Here is a 17,426-nt window from a genome sequence, read left to right on the forward strand (position 1 = left end):
GGTCCTGGTATGTCTTTACATACCATTTGATATATGTTTAGGGCCATCATGGAGGTGCAGGCATGTTCCACTAGGCACTCTGAGGACATACTTAAGGTTGCAGATGTGGCACAGAATAATATGTGTGACTACCTCCGCAGTGTGGCTGACTCAGTGGATCAGATGAATGATATGATGGAGCAGGCAGTGCCTGTGATAGAACATCCACTGTAAGGGGGACAGCATCCATGTGGACATTGGTTAGAAGCAACATCTGATGCTAGCCAATGTGGCCATGCCCAATCATGTTCCCATAGTGGCACTACTTCCATTGCACCATCAGTGATTGAGTGGTCCACACCCAGATATGGTAGGCCGTGGGGTCATGGTCTGGGTCTATATAATATGAGCAAATCACACAAATTGCGAACACTCATAATATCAAACGTACCAGACCTTGAACTTCCTATTGTGGGGGGCTGCGTCCCCCACAGACCCCACTAAATATTGACTCCAAGATCGCACTACAGTGAGGAAAGGGAAAATATGCTATTCTTCACTGTACCGCGATCTCCTAAAAAGCACTTTGAGGTCTGGTACATTCGATATTATGAGTGTTCACAATTTCTGCAATTCGCTCATATGATATAGACTCTATGGCCCTGGGCATACTCAAGAGGAGAGCTTGTCCTGCAGACATCAGTCACATTCAGGTAGCAGCAGTACATCTGTCTATGGGCATTGATGTGCCACAGCAACTCCTGGCAGAGCCAGTTCTCGTGGTCAGGAGTGACTGCGATGAGGTGTCATGCATGGCTCACACCTGTCTACCATACGAGGACATACAGCTACCACAGAGCTTGTCTGTGTTCTTGCAGACACTCACACAAATGTTTTAACATCATTGCTCAGACAGACACACATACATATCAGTTATATGGGTCATTCGTGAGACTAACAGCTCATTCTGTGTCAGTGGCCATTTGATACTTTATCCAAATTTCTGCTTGCCTCTCTGTCTTACTCACAGACAGTCACTCCCTTTTGTGTCAGCCTTGGCCTCCTGTCCCCCTCAAACAACTCCCTATGCAAATGATGATAACTGTGCCATATCCTTGATTTTTTATCTTTTGGATTCAGGGATACATAACTCTGTTGTCTGACACCCATGATGCATGTCTCACTGAGTGCTTATTATATATGTGTTTCTGATGCTCTTTTGAAAATAGTACTGCTTTTTTACATGTTTTTGTAATGTGTGTATCTTTGATGCATGAGGCCTATTATTTGACAGTGAACACATCTATTGACATAAGTAATTACTGTCGCATATCAATGTAATTTCTGTAAAAAATCACCCAACTTCTACTTTATTATATTAGCAAGTAACAATAAGCAAGGATATACCATTTATATGTGTTCTTATCTATTTATTTTCCTATTCCAGGTTCAGCACTTACCTTGACAGTCCAGCAGTGACAAATGCTTCAATTCAGACCTGACTCTGTGTGATGCTAGCAGTAGACAGCCATTGCATGTGTATGTAAAGTTTGTGGATGATACCTGGCAACCATTTTACTGTATGTATGTGCATAGGATGACAGTTTTTCCTCCTTAGGTGGTCAGCATGTGTGTTATCCATTGCCTCTTGGCTAGGGAAAGGGCATATTGTGCATGCCTACATCTACCTACACCCACAGTAGCTGGTGGATTCCCCTCTGTCTCCTCACCTGCATGTGGATGTGGTGACCTTGCCAGTTTTGGTGGGATGTGCCCTTCCCCTTGGTGATCCTGCTGAAACTGTTTTCTCTGGGTAATATTGTGAAGGATAGTATAGATAATGAAACTTTCAGCAAAAGTACAGGGATTGTACTGCAGGGCTCCCCTTGATGCACCAGAACCATGAATTCAGCAACCCAGACACATGCTCTGTGATATTTCTTGTTTGAGCATGTCCCTCACTACAGTGATCTTTGGTGGGTGGGTTTGCATTCCTGATGGGCATCATTAGCCACAGCTCAAGTGATTCCCCAGTAAATGACATTGTGAGATATCCCCCATAGAAAACCTCTGATACAATTGAAAGTTGTGAAAGATATGGAAGTTGTGTTAAATGCCTGAGTTGCCAGTATACACGTTCAGAATTATTCCATTAGTGTTACACATGACCTGGCAGTCAATAGAGTGGAAGCCTTTTCTGTTTATGTACACCCTTCCTTGTTCCCTGGGTGGTGCTTTGATTTTAATGTGTGTGCAGTCTATGGCACCCAACACTTCAAGGAAGCCTGCTACAGGTTATAAATCCTGCGTAGTTGTAGCTCCATCCTCGGACGTATGGGGAAAATGTATGTAGTCACTGACATGATGTAGCATAGCATTCAGGAAGTGATGTAAGATCCTGGATACTGATGCCTGTGACACCCCCAGTATATTCTCTGTTGGTCTCTAAAAGGTTCCTGTAGCTAATATTGTAAGTGGTACAGATACCTTAGTCTCCACAGGTATTCGTTCCCCTTGATTTCCCCTTGATCTCAAGTGAGGACAACAGAGGTTGCAGAGTCCCTGTAGTGTGTCACTCCACCCTGTAGCACTCTACAATTTGTACCTCGTGCAAATCATGAAAAGGTAAATGGGGTCTAAATACGATTCTCCTTCCTGGCTGACAGCTATTAGCACCAGCATAGACTTGGGCCTGTTGCACATACATGTATAAGAGCAACAGAAGCCCTTAACATTGTTTCCATGTAGATTAGTCTCCGTAGCTGTATTCCAATAGGTTTTGGAAGTCACAGGCAAAACCTGTCCAGAGTCTACATGATTGTTTTATAGCTTGCTGAATAGCCCCTCCAGCTTGGATTGATTAATTAACATACAGTTCAGCTGCTTATGCTGTAATTAGCGTGCTACAAGGTTTTCCGTATTTGTGCAGCTCTAGATAGCATGTAGAGCCACTTACTGAATACAGAAAGGCATGTTACCATATAGGCTTTATTGAATTCAGCCTCTCTGACTAAATACTTCAGGTTTTAGAAACTTTCTTCTCTCTCTCTCTCTCTCTCTCTCTCTCTCTCCCTCTCTCTCTCTCTCTCTCTCTCTCTCTCTCTCTCTCTCTATCCAGTATCAGTGGAACAACACATAGCAAATTCACTTTGGTGCAGAAAGCTGTGGGATCTATTCCCACACCAGGAAGAAGGATTACTGATACTGTAGGGGCAGCATAAGGGTGTGCTGTACTCCTGTGTGTGTTGTCCTACGGTGAGATGTCAGTCCATGGTCCCATCTGCTTGAATAGGTGGTAGTTTAAGTGAAGGTAAAGCATTTCACTGTAGCTAATGAAAAGAGGAGGGGAAGTTTCCTTTTGATGTCCTGTCCAAATTTTCCACAGTGGTATACATACCACCTCTGGTCTGAATACCCTCTCACTAGAAGGTTAGAAAAAAGGTTTTGTCTTTCTGGGTACAATATATGAACTTTGGATATGATTCAGAATGAACCCAGCCAAGAGCAGTAAATTATTTCTGCTTTTCCCAGTTTGGGGTCGCAACAGCGGAACTCTGGTCCGCTAATGATTGGCAGTGAATTTTTAAAGTGTTGAGTTGCCAGCCCAACCTTCAAAGAAGGCACAGCATGTCTTTAAAGTGAATTTGACCATGGGGAGGACATGCAGACTCCACTGGAGAACCTCTTGTTGTAAGGTTACAATGCTAACCACTGTACCCCACAGAGTATAGCCACGAGCAATAAATGCTGTGGTAAATAAGGGACCTGTAGCTCGCTCGGTCGTGAATAACTGCTTTTCAGAGACACATTAGCCGCATTGAAGAAAGACCTCATTATTGGCTAATCTGTATACTTATGAATCACTCAGACATTACTGCAAGTGCTGAGAAGAACTTTGCCGTTGTAATCACTGCTGGCAGCCCATTCATCATGTTGGCAGAGGCACCACCTCATTTAGCCATGACCATGTAGTACAGTAGGAATTTTTGACTTTACACACTTTGGAAGCATGCCACATTGAAACTTTTCATTTTGAGTTTCCAAATTTATTATACAGATTATCAAGAATATGTTGCATAACCATTGTAACCAGAACGTACGCACTACAGAGAAAGCATTGATATTAACTGTCTGCTGCTAATGTGATCACTTACATAACTGCACTGCCTGAGTATTACAGATTACTTTATTTTTGTTAGGGACATTTACATAACTAAAACCTACCTAAGACTAGTTTTAAAATAATTCTAAAGTTACATACAATTAATCCAAAATATCAAGTAAGCTTAGTCTACCTAGCTTACATACACAGCTGAAAAACATAAAAAACTTGAAAACTAGTAATAATCTAGTCACACCATTAAAGACTTTCATACAGCTACCCTATTTTGCTCGAGCATTTATTGAAGACACCTTTGGGACAGAGCTGCAACTGTGTAAGAAATCTCAGTACATCAATTTAAAGTGTAAAATGATGACCACATATTATATGCAAAAATGAAGACTAGATTGAATAACTGTTTATTAGATATAATGATGTTTGGAACTTGAATATTCTACTTCTATTTAAAGAAAAAAATGTATTTATAATAAACTTACTTCTGCAAAAGTACATTAGAAAAATATTTAATAGATGACCCATTATTTTCAAACAAGCAATTTTATCTAAAAATACCAAACAACAGTAATTGGAAAAGCTCCGGGGAATACTAGATACATGTATACCATGGATAAGGCAGCCTATTAACTGATGTAACTGATAAACATCACGTAACACCACAGACCTCAGTTCAACTACAAAAAAAGACTCTTTCCGCCTATAAATTCAGGTGATCTGCTGTTTAACTTGTTGTCTAGTATAAAAAACATTTTAATTCATTCACAGGTATTCACTGGAAAGAAATGAGACAAAGGCTCTTTATATTTATTCTGCATTTTTTATTGCTTTTCATAAAATATTCTATGCATCACTGTATATTTCCTAGTTCTGAAAGTAAATCATACTCCTTCAAAGGAGACATAATCTTTGGTGGCCTCATTCCAATACATATGACAGTCCTTTACCCTGAAATGATGTTCAACTTTAAGCCTCGATTAAGACAATGTGAACAGTAAGTATCTGTATCATTTATTAGTCCAGCTGTATAAACTGATCATTTTTTTTCTGAAACGTATTAATGTAGATTGACACAGATAATTTCAATTCATAAATCAGTTAAGGCACTTGCAAGAGACAATGCAATTGAGGTGCTTATATTGCCATCAGGACTATATGAGTTCACAAGGAAGTATTCTGTTAATAAATGATGTAAGTGTACACACTGAGTACGCTAAAATGGGAGTTATGCAGAACTACTAATACACTTTTTCATAAATAAAAATGCTGAAGTCTGACACTGGTCAATCCCTCTTGCAGGATTTAAACTGTAATAAATGGAGGCCAAGGTTATTTGAAGAAATCAAGCACCCAGTGCTGAGTATTTCAGCATTTTATTTATTACTAAAATTGCCTAGTGTATATACTGTGCAATACCTGGTAGCAATGTTATGCTTTTTGTGATGGTCACAACTGTCTAAATGGTGCTAGCTGACTATAGAGACTAAACTGAGAGATGTTTATGTATTTCCTTTAGAGTACATGGTAGAAATCTAGGTGTGCCAATACATTAGTTTCATAACCTATGATACAGATTCCATGAGCAAACTTTATAGAAAATCTCAAAGTTTAATGCAATAACAATGACAATAATTCACCTTTATAACTCATTTGTCACAGCTGCACATAAGAAATAGATTGATATGTGGCAAAGATGACCTCTAGATGCCATGTACTACAGGTGTGAAAACCTCCTCTGAATATTAATGAAGTACAGAAAATACATCATTTTTCTTTTCAAATCTCCTTGAACTACCTATAAACTTGGCTTGGCCTCAAAGACTGAGAACAATAAAATAATCTTTAATTATAAGAGAAAACTGAAAGGTACGTTTGTGAATATGATATGTAATCAATAAACAAAGGAGCGATTGCCTGTCCCGAGGACGCAATGAATGTACATTCAAAAAAAAGTGGTAGATTTCACAAATCAGTCATATGTTGGGGGGCTACAGATAAAGGACAGCCCCCACATATAGCATAGAACAGATTAGTTAAGTCTCTTCAAGTCAGTAGGTAGGTACAGCATTAGATTGATAACCAAACCTATGAACATGAAGTAAAAAGTTAGCAGTTCTATTAAATGGTATTAATGTAGCAAATGAAAAAGTAGAGGCAAAAAACTTTACATAGGAATTTCTCCAATATTGCTGCTTGTCTATTATCATGTATTTTATTTCTATAACAATATATGAGAAAATAATTAAAACTATGCTCATTTAAACTCAGTCCTTGTCTATTGTTCTAGATCGGTATTTCTATAACAATATATGAGGAAATAAGGAAAGAAAAGCCCATTTAAGAGTCTAGCCAGTGAAACTGCATGTTTGTTTCATTAAGAAAGCAATGCATTCTCAAACACTTGAGATAAATACAAAGGAAGCAGGACATGTTTCAAGGGATGTAATTGCAGAACAGAATGTAAAACATTGAAGACATTGTTGAACCACAGGATAAATAAAAACAGCAAGCAGAGAACATTAGTTGTTCATAGGTTAGTACTAAGCTAACTGCCCCTTCAAGCTACTTTAAGCTTAGCCAATTATCCCTTGTGAGACTCAAACCCTGCACCTTGTGTTTGTAAGGCAAATACCTTAACCAGTAGGCCACCCTCCCAACCCTAAAAAAAAGCAATGACAAGGTTTGAACCTGGGACACTGCACACCATAATCAAAGTACTGAACCACTAAGCCACGACAGCTTGTTATGTAGGATTCTTATTAGCTTGTTATGTAGGATTCTTATTAGAAAACCTTTCTTCCAAAGGTATCACATTCACCAACAATTGATGATTCTTCAGTAATTGTGCTTTGTTCTTCTGAGGCATTCTGCATTTAACTATTATAGTCAGAATGCTACAGATACTTTACGCTGATGCCATTTCTATATTATGTTCTATGGCACATCTTATTCTCTTTCCGACCTTAATTACACACCAAGTAGGGTTGTCCTCAGGTAAGGCGTAATATAAGGCAATGAGTAGGAAATTAAAAAGCACATTTCTGAAGGATCTCCTGTTGTGTCAAAAACATTTTAAGTCCATGCTAAATAGTTTAAATTGGGCTTAGGAGTGAGTACCATTTTGTTTCTTCCTAGGTTTATAGTTAAATACTAGGTTATCAGTCTGCAGACTACTGCAAGCCTAGCCAACAACCAAAGGTCAGAATCAAACCCTGTGCCCTGTATCTGTGAGGTAAAGACCTTATTTTTTGACACACGCAATGGATGAAATACATAAAAGTGTGCAGATGTGAAACTTTCTTCATGCAGCAAACAAGAAACGAATTTTCAAAGCACGTATCGGTGCACATCTAAGTGATATCAGATGCAAACAGATGAATAGTGCACTTTATAAACATTCTATCATATATTCCAGGGCAGTATTTTTCTTTAATGCTATTATTCCTTCTTCTCAAACCTCTGACTGACATTTATCTGAGCTACTTAACAATAAGAAAGAATGATGAATTATTCAACATGGGACTTCGTATCCACCAGATTTAGATAAGTAGCTATGAATATGCTCACAAGCTATTTGCTCATTACCGAGGGGATATGTTACTTACTTCCACACTTTATTGCGTATTTGTCTATGAATTTACTAAACATCAACAAATGCTTATTGATGGAGGTTTATCACATGATGCCACATCATGTGATTGCTCTTTTTCTGATTTTGTTATAAAAGCAAGATGCTTTCAACATTTTTTTTCATTACAAACTGAAGAAGTTGCATAGCAAGCAGTAATACTGATTTGTGGACTTAAGTATTTCTGAGCATTATTTGGAAGTTTGGTCATTAATTTTTAAGCACCGAATTGAGTGAAGAGGTTTGTTTTGTTTTTGTTCCTACTGGTACCCTCCCTGTTTGTTGCAGTTTGTTGGCTATGTGTATTCTTGGATTTGTATATCAATATATAATATATGTATGTATGTATGTATATATATATATATATATATATATATATATATATATATATATAGCTATATAAGTCCTCGTACAGCCACTCATTCATGCATATCATATATCAAGATAATGCATTTCAAGTATCAGCTAGAATATCCCCTTTCCTTAAAACCATCAATCTACGCTCTAGATCATTCTGACCTATGATGAATGCTATACTTTAAAACGGAATCCCTACATAATGAACTTACACACAGATGTTGAGCAATCAGCCAGAATTTGGTTACTACAACTAGATGAAATCCTTTGATGTCTCGGCTATAGGCTTCCCTCCTACAGTGTGGTCACGTGGCATCATTACTACAGTACAAATGAGGTTTCTTGGAAACATACTGCTGCCTAAGATGTGGCAAGCCTTCAGCACATGATCTCTTCACTCTTCAAGATGCAAGATCTAAATGCAGTGGTTTTTCAACTCAACAATGTAAATAAAGTTCAGCAGACCCAAGCTGTATGCATTCCCCTAACTTCAGACAAAACCTACCACCACCTAGGGGCAACACTCGGAAATGCTATTCATAACTCATTTTGAAAAAAAAATCTTAAATACAAAGTACTTTAAAGCAGTTACATTTGAAAGTTTATATACCTCAGAATACATCCATTGTTTTTGTTTTACCCAGGTACCAGTATGATCTGATTCTGTTAATCATTTTATTCAGATGCAGTTTAATCTAAAACAAATATGTCATATTGTCATAGATACTGAGAAAGTGTCCTGATAAAGTCAGTGAATGTTTGTGGAAACAATGTTTACTGCACAAATGTATTGTGTGCATGCAATGTTATTATTATGCTGCCTTAGTTAAGCCTGCATTTCTAGATATTCTATGTTTGATTATGAATAAAAGATATTAAAGTTACTCCCATAATGTCATCAAAAGTCCAGCTTGCAATAAAATCACTATATCATCACAAACATTTTCTGTCATATGCAAATTCACAGCCTTCTTAACAGGGCTGTTTCTTTCCCAGACACAGAATGATATGTGAAGGAAAAGAAAGATCATTATTTAGTGACAAATTCCTCAGAGTTCACTTATCAGAATTCAACAATGCAAATAAAACAAACAAATGCAAATAAAATAAAATAAAATAATTTGTAAAATCAACTGGCAAAGTGTATATGTAGAGAGAGAGCGAGAGATACATGAGTGTATAGAGTTTCATCAATGAATGCTTTCATCGACAGGGGAGAAGCTGGTACAGCTGATTGGCTGAAAGAGTAATCAAAAATCATCCGTTTGAAAAGTGCCGGCTTTTTAAGTTGGAAATCACAGTGCAATGGGATTCAATGAATATTCCCTTCCTTCACTTAAGTGCAGTCTCAGAGTTGTAATATGTAATTAGTAGTGGGGCTTGTCCTCCCCTTGCAAAAACATCTGTTTTATCTGTTTTTCAGTCCTTTGTAGATCAAAGTCTTTTGCAGTTAGTGACAATTGCTGATTTCTTGATTGATGATTTGTGCATGCTCACAAACACACACAAATGTATGAGTCTATATCTGTGTCTGTATATGTGTATACATAGTGGCATACTTGAATGCTAACAGGTTTTGTAAAATATATCAAGTGCTCCATAATGCTTATTTTAATTATAAAAATGCAGGTTTGATATGACTCCCTACATGGATATATTAACTGCAGTTTTTACAGCAGAGGAGATAAACCAGCAGCAACATTTGCTACTAAATAAAACACTTGGGTTTGTGATATATGACACCTGCTGTTCAGAAGTTCACTCAGTTGATGGTGCTTTGAAACTTCTATCGGGGCAGAAGAAAATGATCCCAAATTATTCCTGCAGCATAAATGCTCCACTCGTTGGCATTATTGGGGACATGCTATCCTCTTCATCCCTTCCAGTTGCTAGACTGCTGGGGCTTTACAGGTTTCCACAGGTAATATAATATAATATAATATAATATAATATAATATAATATAATATAATATAATATAATGTAATGTAATGTAATGTAATATAATATAATATAATATAATATAATATTACTGCTGCGTAGGAAAGTGTAGTAGTATTCTTTAAACAGCTCATCACCTTATTTCAGGCCTAGTTTGAGAAGCATACTGAAATATTGGTTCTGATAATATGGTACACACTGTAGTAAATATGTGTATTCAGTTGTCGTTAGTAAGGATGGACTCAATTCATGCAAATGTCTGAAGCATTATAACAAATAATCTTATTATTTTGCAAATGAACACAGTCTACTGTTGAGTTTTAGCTCCACACAAAAAATGTCCTATATAACAAGCTAAACATCATAATCCATCTGTGCAGAAAATCTCAATAGTTCAAATGAACTCTGGCTTGGGATAGAAGACAGGAATGTAGTATCCTTACACCAGGGCTAGTCAAAGATATGCAGGTTTTTATTGTCCAATGAACTCTACGCTGTGATTAGTTGTACATGATCTTGACAAAATAAGTTAAAGAAATAGTTTAAAGTTTCTTTGGTGGGATGGGAAAGAATGTCATCAATAAATAACGTGATAGGTTATACCTTTGCTGTCCACTCTCACTGTTACAACAGTTTTTACATTGCATCATCACTGAAGAAGGAGAATAATAGCCAACAATACCCTCTCTCTCTCTCTCATGAATCCTGGGTGCTACAGTTGATTATTGGTACAGATCTCCTGCCCTCTACACGACCAGCCATCCACTGACATGATAACTATGCCCATGTGTCTCATCTGCCCAAATGTCAGGAATTCAGCCAAGAATCAACATTGTGCATATACTTTTGATGCTGTTACCCCACCACAACATTTTAAAAATACATTTGTATTGCTGTGTTTGCAGTAATGGATCATTTTAAATATTTATATTATCAATTGCTATCTGTGTAAGTCTGTAGTCCCTTTTTAAACATGATCTCAGCTACAAGGGTGAGTATAATACAAAATCCAAATATACAGACAATAGAGTGTATAAAATCAGCTGTCATATTTTGGGAGGTGGAAGAACACCAATGTACCTGGAGAAAACCCACACAGACTTGAGGAGAACATGCAAACTCCATGCAGACAATGACTAGAAGTCAGGATGGAAATCCAGTCATTGGAGGCATGGGGCAGAAATCTTTTTTGTAAACCACCATGCTGTTCAAAATGAAAACAAAGTATCTGTCAACTTATTTAATATGTAGATGTGCCCCTTCTGGTTGCTGTGTATACATAAATATTGTTGACATTAATCTTGACAATTCTCGATAACTTCTAGCATCTGAGAATCTCACTGATTTTATGATGTGTGGTAAAAAGAATATTCATCTGAGGGTACCAAGTATGCCTAATTACATCATACCATGCATTTAGTCATTAATATGAAATATGTGAGACTCCTCATTGGAAGTATGAAACTTGTAATTGCAAGTCCTGTAAATGCAAAAAATAAAGTACAGTGATCAAGGAATTACAACAATTCTTGAAACTCATTACAATCACATTAAAGCAGTTTTATGAGGGCTTTGCCCTTGTACCCTTGATGTTGTGGGCTGTACCCCCCAACACCCCAGCTACTTATCCATACTTATTCAAAGACTGCTGTAACTCAGAATTAAGGCAATAGTCTGAGGCATTTCAACCACTCATTTATTATATATTTAATACCTTCAGACTTGCTGTTCTGAACATCACAGTAATGATCCTCAGAATTTTAACAGGAACTCATCTGGGCTTGGGGCTCACCTGTGGTTTCCTGGGAAGCTAAGATGAAATCTGTGCCACTGTAAAACTACAGACAACAGACAATCTGGAATACACCATAAAACTGACTCATCTGTAAATCATTGTCACAAATGTTTGGGTACACGGTGTTAACTTTTCCTGTCTGTCACTTGGTGCTTGTAAAAGTATCCCACAACTCAGAGATATATTGTGACATTATTACAGGTATTCTTCTGATAAGGTACACAAATAATTAAGGAGGTAGTTAATAAAAATTCATCCAACTCATCCAAGCTCAGTCCATCTGCCAGATTCAGCAAACTTCCATACAGGAATAAGCTAAGGGACCATTCCCATACAGCATGGCAGCCCACCATGCATATTCATGAAGGCGCGCTGCCATGCTCTAAAATGGACACTGTGCTATGCATGAGCGCAGGGGGTATGTCTGAGAGCAGTGTGCTTACATACACATGCCCCCTGCACTCCATAATTGCTGTATAGTAATGTAATGGCAGTGAGAATGTCTGCAAAATACCTCTCAACCTCTTAGAGTAAGAAATCCGGAGAAACGAAATAAAGGTCTTGCTCACATACGTACGTTGATAGAATAACAGGTTATGCATTAGGGTATAAAGTCTAAAACTCAAATGTCTATCAGTATTTTCTAACTGTGATATTTAATAATCATTTGCTATTAATCTGCCAGAAAGCCACAATGTTATGAAAAATGGACCAAAAATATAAGTCAAATATCTGGGCAGTCTGTGACAATCTGTACAGTTGAGCGGTATGGCAGACACTGTTAGTGTCCATGGAGCATACCTCAAATGTAAAGCCTGCCATGTCATCACCATTGTAAAAGCTCAGCCCCCCCCCCCCAGATAATATTGCAGAAATCATTGTGAATACCCCTACAGTACAAAAATAAAACAACATTTTGTTTTTCAGTCCCCAATAAAGTTTAAGCATAGCTGAAGAGGTGTGTTCATCATGCAGCTGTGCTCAGCCTAGCTTACACATCATAAGGTGCTAAATAGGTATATACTCCAGAACATAGCAATGTGGAAATAGTGAAGTGGTTAGAGTGTTCACCTTGCAAGTAGCTATTTCTGGTCTAATCCCCAGTAAAGCCAGCTAGTATTTTACATGTGAAAGCAGTACATAATTTATTTTTATAATAATTAGGTAGTAAATAACACATATCTGTTAACCAGAGAAGTGTAGTAGGTCCAGATGTGAAGTGTCAGTGTAATAAAGTTGTGAAACCCCCATATAAACACAAGTGTCCCACAAAGTATAGTCACACAAGAATAAATGTAATGAAAGCCAATTGGGGGATGTCAGGGAAGGTAAACAAATTTATAATATGTCAGGAATGATGAATCAATCCCATACATGTGGTAGTCCATAAAATAAAACATAAGCAATGTTAAGCATTGCACAGCTATGCTAACTGGATGTAAGCATTGTGTAAATATAAATACTAAGCAATGAGTAGCCCAGCTAAGTGAATTTGCTGATTGGTAAGCAGTGCTGAGCCTGCCCCTTTAAGCACTACCAACCTTAGCTAAGCAGGTTTGCCCATAGCTTAGCTTAGCTCAACATATTCAAAACCGTCCAATGACAGTAAAGGGTGGGAAATCAGCCATATTTAAATCTCGCAGGTGGGAATACAGCCCATAACTGGTTGTAGCTCCCCATTGTAGGAGAAGGCATGCACTTTTGGGTGTAGTGCTGGGGTATACAGGAGTCCAAGGTAATGGTTTGACTCCTTGTAACAAACATGATGTGAGACTGCTGCAGGATGAGTACCAGGGCTCTCCTTACAAAGCAGAGGCCTGGGAAAGTCTCACCCGTGATCTCACCAGTGCCACTGGTATCCCTCTGACTGGTGAGCAGGTCCAGCACCACTATACTGACTTGAAGTGGAGAAAGAGGGAGTTCTTGGAACAGTGGGTCCAAGAAGCATGATAGACGGGTGATATCCCAGCAATGTGTAAGTATTCATAGCAATAACTGTTGGTAACAATGTCCAGCCTATGCATGTGATGTATAGGTATCCATAAATGTTTCTCTAGCTTCATTACAGCTCCAGCTGAGTGGGCTATGAATCACGAAGCCCATGCCAGTAGGTTGCAAAGGCTGCATTGCGAGGCTGGTGAGTAACAATCTAGCTTGTAGTATTCATACTAAATAAATATAAAGGAGTAGAATGTCACCTGGCAGTATTAAAATGGATATGGTTTGTACTGAATAAAGCAGACAATATTATAATAATAGTCTCATAGGCTATATATAAATAAAACTGTAAATGCCTGTGAATAGAATTCAAAACCCTGGACTTGTTGTGTTTACTCTGGTATGGCGTGATTTGAAATGTGTACAGGTTATGCACATCAACTATAGCTCTGAAACCATTAAACAATCAAGTCTCATCTGACAAAGTTAGTGACTCTATAACACACGAGATTAGCTGATATTAAAAATGTCACACAGCAAGATCTGATATCTGAATAGTAATGTTGTGTTAACCACTGTTTTCCACACTGTGCTATGTCAAAAGGTATGTTTAGGAATCTATGTATAAGAATGTTGTAATTACAAGGGCAGATTTTACAACAAAGAGAGAATAAGAAAGAAATAATTCAAGAAAGAAGTCAGCAGTATCTCAATAGCTCCCTATGATGAAACACACACTTGTTATATTTTTAGCAAAAACAGCCACAGTTTGAATCCTGGGAGTGGTAGTAAGCTGTATGTATAATTTCAACTAGGATTTTGTGAAAATGTGTAGAAACAGTCAGGTAGTATTAACAAAAATTCCCTCCACATGTCTTCCAGGTAAGAGAAGGTATAAAGTAGCTATAAGAAGGCTGTAGTTATACTGTGTCCAACACCCATGGTTCAACCACAAGGCTGCAAATGACAGCAAGATAAGTGCATACACCAAGTGGTGTCCCCCAAGGCATATTCAAAAGTGTCATGCTGTCACAGCTACTGGTCCCTGCTAACAACAACCAGGATGACCGACAGAAATCAAAACAGAGTGTGTCAGAAGCACATACACACACACACACACACACACACACACACACACACACACACACACACACACACACACACACACACACACACACACACACACACACACACACACACACACACACACACACACACACACACACACACACACACACACACACACACACACACACACACACACACACACACAGTATGAGTGCACATATGTAACCCTGACTATGTGAATATGAGTAAAAACAGTCATGAAGTATTAAACATTCCCTCCACAAGTCTTCCAGGTAAGAGAAAGTATAAAGTAGCTATAAGAAGGCTGTAATTATACTGTGTACAAAGGGCTGGTAACTCAGCACATAAAAATCAACTACCAATCATTAGCGGACCGGAGTTCTGCTGTGGTGACCCCTAACTGGGAAAAGCCGAAAGACACAAACAAACAAACATACCACTGCCCAACCCAAGATCATAGTTGTTGTAATAATACCTGTAGAGTAATGAGTAGAGCAATGATCATTAAAGCTGTGACCACTGCAAGAATCTACATTTGTTAACCAACATCTCTCTCTCTCTCTCTCTCTCTCTCTCTCTCCCACCTTATCTTCACCAGTAATCTAAACACATAAATGAATGGGTATGTTTTCTATCAAACCTACTGCTGGGACATATGTCCTGTTGTTCTACAAATGTTGAAATGTATTCCAATTAATGTTCCCTGTTCAAATAATATAATTGGTGGCTTGTTGCTATCAATGTAACCTGCATGCCAGTCCAATGGCTACTTTGGTTCCATATATACCTGTGTTCTGTTTGCTATGCAAATGTTCCAAATCTGTATTTTGGGTTAATGGGAATACTCATGCATAACTAATCCTGGAATGTTTTTTTCTGATGAAGTGATTTTACGAAAGCGGAGATTAAAACATTTTTACACTAAACCAGTTTGTGGTTTTTCTGTTGCAATAGTGAACTTTTTGGTTTTAATCCTGGAATGTGTTTACCATTACTAACCAACATATGTTCTAAAACTGCAACACCATAGCACATCAGGGAAGGCTAATCACAGCAGATCCACCTCTACCTCATCTGGCTGTGGCACCAGGTCCCAGCACATCAGGGACTCACCCCAGGACTTCCTCATCTGCTGGTCCTGCACCACCTTCTGGTTGAACTGCCTCAGGGGATGAGGCTCATCCCCCCTCTGGGCATGGGCGCAGACAAGGTCCTGTCACACAAAGCCAGGTTGAGGGTCTGGTGCATAGCAAGCTCCGCAAGGAATTGGGAGATGTGCTATGCCAGCTTTAGGGCCGAGTGGTACAATAAGAAGGTCAGCCTGCCTCTTCTGCTCAGTACCCAGCACAGCCACCTTTGGGGCCATGAAGGTGCAGTGATGACTGCCCCTGGTTGGGGATCTCAGTCCCACTGTATCCATTTGGGGGCATGTGGGCTTCCGATTATCAAACAAACTCCCCATCCAAGGTGCTTACCCCCCACATGTGTCATATACTGCCACTGTATGCTGTCTTCTCTGTCTTCCTACCCAAACTAACTCCCCAAACATACCTACTATCCTTTCTCAACATCCCAATCTCACCTTAAAAAAAGGGCAATCTGTTCCCAAAAGAAAATTTTGCCCCAAACATAGCTATCCATTTTGCATATGTGTCCAGTGGACACATGTAATCTTGTCTAATTGGCTTCACAACACATTATTGTTGTCCTCACCCCTCTCTCTCAGGGGTTTGAGTGTGAACATATATCTCCAAATTCAGTATACATGCACAGCTGTTGCTGTAGAAGAAATGGATAGCTATGGACCTTCCCTGCATCCATCCTGCACATCCCTAGCAATCTTTCATATTGTTTTGCCCTCTTTGTGCCCCCTTTTTCACCACTTTCCTATCACCCCTTTTTTCTTTTCTTTTAAAGAAATTAGCATGGGGGTAAGCGGGAGTAAGCAGTAGTTAGTGGGAGTAAGCCAATTTGTACAGTGCTAAGCAATGCCTACAAAGATTAACCACTTTTTAAGGCTGTGTGTAGACATAGTTAACCAGAAGTTAGCATTGCTTACTGCTGTGCAAACCCACGCAAACCCACTTACAACTGCAAAAAGGGCGTTAATCACACCGTACCCAACAGCCCTTGTTCTGCCCAGCAACAAAATACTCAACCCTAGCAAGTCTTGAACCCAGGACCATGCACACCACCAACAAAGCAAGTTACTACTAAGCCATCAGAGCTGTAGATATGGCTGATGTTTATTCAAACATATGCAGCAGTCATTCAACAGTAGGGAAAATGTGTGTGTGCATATATATGGGTGTACTTTCCTACAACGAAAATTCACTTTTTCAAAATGGGAAAGTACATCCCCACTTAAGCGAAAGTGCACTTTAAAGAAAGTCCAGTTTCACTTAAGCTCACTAGACCGAACCTACTGCACCACAATGGACGGCATTGAAAAACAGGCTATGTCCTCCACTGTGGTGTGATAGTCATGGACCTTAGGGTTAGAGCACAGGTCAAGGTAAGGGGATAGCCCTACTAACTATCCCCTTACCCTAACCCGTGCCCTAACCCTAAGGTCCATGACTGC

The sequence above is a fragment of the Protopterus annectens genome, chromosome 1.part0 (genome assembly GCF_019279795.1).
Source record: "Protopterus annectens isolate FY-2018-M chromosome 1.part0, PAN1.0, whole genome shotgun sequence".
Lineage (NCBI taxonomy): Eukaryota > Metazoa > Chordata > Ceratodontiformes > Protopteridae > Protopterus > Protopterus annectens.